The sequence below is a fragment of the Crocodylus siamensis genome, chromosome 3 (assembly GCF_052110815.1).
Source record: "Crocodylus siamensis isolate JL-2025a chromosome 3, ASM5211081v1, whole genome shotgun sequence".
Taxonomy (NCBI): Eukaryota; Metazoa; Chordata; order Crocodylia; family Crocodylidae; genus Crocodylus; species Crocodylus siamensis.
This window is the reverse complement of record NC_143397.1, coordinates 168,686,442-168,693,251: the sequence shown is the minus strand read 5'-3', so window position 1 is coordinate 168,693,251 and position 6,810 is coordinate 168,686,442. Positions and strand designations below refer to the sequence as shown.

Sequence of the window (6,810 nt, the reverse complement as noted above, 5' to 3'; positions counted from 1 at the left end):
AAGTTGAGAATCCTGTTCCTATTACACTACTATTATATTCTATATTATATCGCTATTATATCCTAACACATTGCTATTTCTATTATATTGCTACTTTGCTACACATAATATAAAATTTAGCCTATATTTGTATTAATAAGGAATGTTGACCCAGGAGATTAACATTATAGAACTAGCAGGGAGGGAGGAGGTTATTATGGACTGCATTTTGTATATACAAAAGAAGAACTGCGTGCATGTTTGTGTGAAAATGTTTGCCTGGAGATGCTATGTTCATGTTATCTCACAATTGTGAGACTTGCATCACATGTGCTACACACTGGGCATGTCTACACATGCAATTAATGTGACATAATAAACCTTAGGGCTAATCATGCTGGAGTTTATTGCTCATGGGTGCCATGTATACACATGCACCTGGGACTGCAGCATGTTGAGCTGGGTTGGAGCAGTCCTGACTGGCAGGAGTCCCAGGGGGTCAGCCTACCAGCCTGAGGCTGCTCTGACCTGTCTCAACATGCTGCGGAGAGGCTGGATGGGGCATGAGGGTGCTCTGGTACAGGGCTAGCTGGCAGGCAACCCCTCCACTGAAGCACCCTTGTGGCTCAGCCAGCCTGTCAGTGTTTACACATGTGTGGCTGCACAGTAAAGAATGCTGTCACAGGATAGTACTTGTGTGTACAAGTACAGGTTTCCTTTGCTTTATGCGGGTTCTGTATGCCTCTTATACGATGACCCTTTTTATACTAAAAATTCATTATATGTGAGGTAAATTCATTCTCATATGATCAGTGTGGTGGAAGTCCACAGTCAGCTGCTTTGTGCGGTGCATTGTGGGAGTGACATGCACCAAAATATAGTCACCTGTGTGGATCTGTGCTCCTTGCTCATTGTCTGTGACGTGTTTCTGTTCACCCTCTCTTCACGCCAACTAAACATTCACCACCACCCTGTGCTTGTGTGTACTGACTGCTATTAGCGAGTACCGAAATTGTCTTGTAAAAATGGTAGAAATGGGTCTGGCGGTCAGTGCAGTCAAGGTCCTGGAACACATCCCTATTTATTACATTGAAGAGTGGGTTCCCTTGTTGCAAATTTGAGTTATGTGCTGTTCCAGGAATGCATGTATACAGTATGAAGTGAGGGAAACCTACACCAACATACAGTCGAGTTAATTAGTTTGCTGCAGCCTAATAAGGTTGCATATGTAGACGCAGAGACTTTACTGAATAGCTAATTAGGCAACTCCACAGCAAACATCTTATATAGATGTGCCCACTGTTAAGTATTTTCAAATCAAAACTTAGGAAGTCACAGAGCTTTTCTGCTATTGTAGGTGAAGAAGGGGAAAGAGGCTTTTTATTTTAATGTTGACTGTCAGAACAGAAAGGATTTGGCTTGGCAGTGATTGTGGCTGCCCCAACAGATCTACAAACAAGATCTGGTCTTAGGCATGTTTAGCTGTTCAACCGAATACTTACAGAGGTGCACTGAGATTAAATTAGATCTGGAACCAAATGTTTGCTCTCAGCTGGAGAGACAGGTGAAAGTTCTGTTCCATACTGTGTCTACTTCTGTAGCAAACCTGAGCCAGTAGCAAAACATCCATGCCACCTGCTGCACACTGATGAACAGCTGCTTCTCTACCTTTCCTCCTATCTGGATCCCAAGGATCCTCCATTGATTCCCCCTGAATATTGTAACTCTTGTTTAGTTGTTCCAACATTTTTCTTTCAGAAAAAAGGTAACAAGGGATTCCCAAATTTACAGGAAAGTCATAGTCAAAGGTTGTTTTTCCTAACATTTAGATCAGTTTTTCAAAAGGGATCTCTGAATTTTCCCCCCTTTGACTCCCATTCATAGTTTTAATAGGAAGTAAAAGAATGCATTTCTTAAAACGTATTCAGGGCCCCTGTTCTCACAATTAAAAACAAGCATCTCTTCTTTGTCCCAACATGACCAAGTTGCATACTACTCATCATGAAAGGGTGGAAGAGGAAAAGGGGATACTATTGTATCTTTCAGGTCATTTATACAAATCATCATCAGGACCCCAAAATGCAGCCATTTGTGTTATATGTGACAATATTTAATGAGGATTTGTCAAAATATTTTGCTTTGTGCATGTTGCCAAGTGAATGATCAGAGATTAATTCCAATGCCAGCAGGCCCCAGTAGCAATATGTAGGAAATACTATCGGCCTCTGTGGATGATTGACCATCTTGCATCGTTTTGCAGTGACTCCTGCAGCTGAGTTCATAGAATCATATAAGTAGGGTTGGAAGGGACCTTGTAGATCTTCAGGTCTGACCCCCTCCCTGGGCAGGAGAAAACTGGGCTCAAATGACTCCAGCCAACTAGGCATCAAGCCTCTTCTTAAAGACCCGAAGGGTAGGAGCCAGCACCACTTCTCTTGAAAGTTGGTTCCAGATCCTAGCTGCCCTGACAGTGAAGTAGCGCCTCCTGATGTGTAGTCTGAATCTACCCTCTGCCAGCTTGTGACCGTTATTTCTTTAACTCCTGGTAGTGCTTGGGGGAACAGGGACTCCCCCAATGCCTGCTGGTCCCCTCTGACTAGTTTGTAACAGGCCACTAGATCCCCCTCAGCCTTCTCTTGTGGAGGCTGAACAGGTTCAGGTCCTTTAGCCTCTCCTCGTAGGGCCTGCCCTGCTGCCCCCTGATCATACGAGTGGCCCTCCTCTGGACCCTCTCCATGTTGTCCACATCCCTCCTGAAGTGCGGCACCCAGAACTGGACAGTGCTCCAACTGTGGCCTGACCAGTGTCGCATAGGGTGGGGAGGATCACCTCCTTGGACCTGCTTGAGATGCTGACTGCATCCCCACACTGTTGGCCCATGTTCATTTTGGCATCAATAATGAGTCCAAGATCCTTTTCTGCCTCTGCACTGATGAGAAGGGAGTTCCCCAACCTGTAGGTATGGTGCTGGTTCTTCCCCCCCAGGTGCATCACCTTGCACTTGTCAGTGTTGAATCCCATCCTGTTCTCATCCGCCCACCCCTGTAACCTGTCTAGATCCAATTGCAGCCTATTCCTCCCTTCTAGCATGCCCACTTCTACCCACATCTTAGTGTTGTCTGTGAATTTGACAGGGTGATTTTTACCCCCTAATCCAAGTCGCAGATGAAGATGTTGAACAGTGTGGGCCCAAGGACCGAGCCCTGGGGGACCCTACTGCCCCCATCCCTCCAGGTCAAAAATGGCCCATCCATCGCCACCCTCTAGGTGTGGCCCTTCAGCCAACTAGTGACCCATTTGACTGTGTAGGTGTCAAAGTCACAGTCCCCTAGTTTTTTAAAGATGAATGGTTCTGTTTCAAAGATGAATGGAAAAGGATAAAATATTGAGTCTGGGGTTCTCTTTCCAGACCTGTGGCTGGGAATAATATTTTTAACACTGTAACTTGATTCATGTACATCATAGTATATAAGGTTGAAATCTGTATTATTTTAACCCCTTTCCAATCAAAATACAGTGGTATGACCAGATATTACTAAATATCTTGCCTCAAAAAAAAAAAGTGGGAATACTCCATTTCCCTAGGTACACACTGTAGTACACCTCCACCTTCCATGGTTTATTATTTATTCATAAACTACACTTAGCTCTATTGCCCTTCTTTTAAAGCAACTGTCAGACAAGGTGAGATATGATAGCAGAAAATGAGTCCTGTGGGTTGCACAAAAGAATGAAGAATATATTAGAACTGTGCAAGGGATGTTATGTGTCACTGATTCCACAGGTCAGGTGACAGCTGCATAGCCTGTGTTCATTTTCACTTGATCCATATTGTCATAAATCAAAAGAGGGAAGATGATCCAACACAAAGTTTGGGCTTTCTTCCAATATTTGAGTGGGAGTCTCCACTACACTTTTCTATTTGTGGTGTAACATGAGCAAAAGAGAGTTCCTGTTTCATATTTTTCTAGGAAGGGTGACTTCACACTTTGGACTATGTGGGACAGCCTTGATGTCTTATGGAATTTGAGATACGTTTATTCGTTTTTGTACCAGTTATGGAGAAAGCATATCTGCATGTGAGTATCCTTTAGCACCTTTAAAAAAAAATCTGTAATCCTTAGTTAGGCAGTAAAATATTTTCAGAACAAGCATGTGTCCCCCCACTGGGACTCTCACCTTTCTATTGGTATCAGACACCTGTTTCCCATTTTTGCACTGCTGTGAGAAATTGAATCTCAAAATTTGTCCTGACTTCAGAACCAGCAGTATTCACATTTCTCCAGCAATTTGAAAAAAAATGTAAAGTGGCATCTTCCTCCAAGGTCTAAACAGCAGTTCTTAATCTGTGGTATGCGTATCACCAGTGGTACACAGGCAACCTGTGAGTGGTGTGCGTTAACAGATTTAATGTATTTACTCTATATGACAAAAATTTGCTGGTGGTACTTAAGGTTGTATTGTTTTAAATTGGTGGTGCGAAATCTATCAGAGTTTGGGAATTGCTGGTCTAGAATGCTGGAAATAGACTTGGACCTGCAAGAGAGAGAAGTTAATGGGCAAAGCACAGAAGAATCACTCAAGATTACCCAATACGTTTATCATCCAACTGTATAGTTTGTATGCATGTTTGATATATATATTCTTACATTTAAAAAAAGACACAGAAAAACTTGCAGTAAAGGTTGCATTTTCTGTCATCGCAATTAAAATTTAGGGAGACACAAGTTAACTCAAAGTTCACGTGAGCCTCAGTCTTTTCTTGCATACCTTCTCATCCTAGCATTACACTACAGTTATTCCTTTTGATCCCAAGTGGTTAGCTTAAAATCAGGGTCTTGAAGGCTGTTTCCTTTAGGGGCAAAATTAATGATGTAGCTGGATACTTCATTATTGAAGTTCTGTTTGCAAAAAAAAGCACACAAAGCACTATTTCCATCAACAGCAGGAGACAAGTTCTTTCTTTACACGTGTCTTTCTAGTCATCTCTAGAAGCCATGTCTATGCAAGATGCTGCTGCGCAGTAGCGTTGGGAGGGCACTAACTGTGATGCAACACTACTGCGGAATAGTAACAAGCTACTGCGAAGTAGCTTGTTGCAACTGCACAGTAGCGTCAGAAAAAATTGTGTGGGGATGCCAGTTACTGCGCAGTTATTTAGTACTTGGTTATGCAAGTACTAATTGACTGTACAGTAACAACTGCACAATCCACCACTCATGCAGATGTGGTCACTTGGCCCAAAGACCCCTACCTTAGTTCTTTTTCTTAACGGTCACACCACTATTAGATTTATGCTTGCTTCTGGTGCATCCTTGCTTCCATTTCTGTTTCCACCAGGGGTATTTCAGTATACAAATGTGGGCAGTAATATCTATTATTTCAGCTATCTATTCCACAAAGTATCTTGATTATTTATTAGGAATATATTGCTAATATAAGGGTCAATAGATGTAGCCACCCACCTAAATAAGATTTAGCCTGATTCTCAGCAGAATATTACCCAAGAGAAATTAGGAGGCAGAGGGCAGAACTAGTAAGATTACACAATAAGCCACGGGATAATGTAACACAGTTATCATCCAGTTGTATAACTTATATATGTGTGCAGATTACTATAAGACGAGTACCTTATACTCCTCAACTTCACAGCAAACTCAACAGCCTCATCTAAGGGAAATCATCTGTGGATATATGTACAAAGGTTGGCCTGTAATGTGTAATTTGCAAATGATTAACATTTGAGGTTAGAGTTAATATTACATATTTGGATTTGAATCTGGTTGATCACGTTAGAAATCAGTGTAGAGAGTATTTGAGTGTGTTTGCATATTAGGGTGGCAAAGGTGCTGGATTAAATCAGTGGGGATAGTAACACTGGTTTTCTGGTTTGCCTACTGATAGCTTGGATTATTAATGATTGGTTTGATGGGTTAATTCAATTTATAGTTAGCAAATATATCTTAGAAAACTTCTTTGTATTGCAACTTCTCTGTTTTTTCGAGATGTATGGTGTAAAGGAAACATTTTCAGAAGTAACCACTGATTTTTATTTTTATTTTATCTGGAGGTGTTAGAGCTGTGCAGCTGTTATTGCTTACGAGAGACTGGATCTACTCTGTGCAGCTCCTGGACTGGTGGGCGAGGAGAACTGTGGATACTAGACAAATCATTCCAATTTATAGGCTTTTCCTGTGCTACTGCTGTGAACCAGCAGACCATCAAAATCCTCAGGAATGAAGCATCATATTTTATCATTTTCTTTCTTCTTCCAAAAAAATTGAAGAAATTCGATATAAATAGGTAAAAAAGGTTGCTCAGAATTCACTGAAACACTCAGATATCAGGAAGTACAGCAGTTAATGTTACCCTGCCCCCTTGTGTTATTTTTCAGTTACCTGCCTTCTTACTGTAAATCCTGAATTATGTATGACTCTGAAAAGGATATATCGGACACAAGATCTGTCAATAAAGATATATTGGATGATTAGTCATGATAATTGTGTGAATAAAAATGAAATAATACAACTATATATCAAAATGTATAGAGCTGCAAAATATATAAAATGTAGTCTGTGTAATTAAATGGTACTATACTTCACAACACACTGGGGAAGGGTGATCTAGTTAAAGCTACATGCATAACCAACAGGACCTGCTAATGGGCATGAGAGTCAGGCAGAAGTTAAAGCTATGCAGTGCACCTATCTGTCTGCTAACTCCAGCACTTTCTAGCTTTTGAATTCTTAACTAAGCATCTTAAATTTGGCCCAACCTGTACATTTTCATACAACAAAGCTTCCATGAATGCAAGCACTACTACTGAGGTTT

At 41.3% G+C, this 6,810-nt stretch overlaps 1 long non-coding RNA gene across 1 annotated transcript; it reads left to right on the top strand.

The window, feature by feature from the left end:
• Positions 1-3,949: 3,949 nt before the first annotated feature.
• Positions 3,950-6,268, top strand: LOC149869097 (uncharacterized). Its single transcript, XR_016441073.1, has 2 exons — positions 3,950-4,058; positions 6,050-6,268. It is a non-coding gene; the product is annotated as an uncharacterized LOC149869097 (long non-coding RNA).
• Positions 6,269-6,810: the final 542 nt, after the last annotated feature.